Source organism: Egretta garzetta, unplaced genomic scaffold (assembly GCF_000687185.1).
Source record: "Egretta garzetta isolate BGI_Z169 unplaced genomic scaffold, ASM68718v1 scaffold476, whole genome shotgun sequence".
In the NCBI taxonomy this organism is placed as follows: Eukaryota; Metazoa; Chordata; class Aves; order Pelecaniformes; family Ardeidae; genus Egretta; species Egretta garzetta.
The window spans coordinates 17,836-18,214 of NW_009259979.1; positions in this window are offsets into that span (position 1 = coordinate 17,836).

Genomic DNA, 379 nt, shown 5'->3' on the forward strand with positions numbered 1-379 from the left:
ACAGGCCCCAGCATCCTTCCAGAGAGGGGAGGCAAAGCTGATCCTGCCCGGTGCTGATCCCGGGGGTGGCACCCGCACCCGGCCCCCTCCCGCCTCTCCATTTGACGGAGAAAATGATGGGCAAATGTGTCCCTTGGCTGCCACTCCAGGCAGCGTGCTCGGGGCTGGGGTCTGTCCCTCGGTGGAGGTCAGGATCCCACCTGTATCCTGTTCTCCTGCCCGCGGCTCTGGAAGGGGGGCCACGACTCCCTACAAAACGCCAGGAGGGATGGCTCACCCCCAGGGGGAAGTGGGGAAACTGAGGCACAGAGCGAGGCAGGGGCATGCACGATGCCCAGGGTCTGCCCAGACAGAGACGGGGGCTCTGGGGGCATCACCC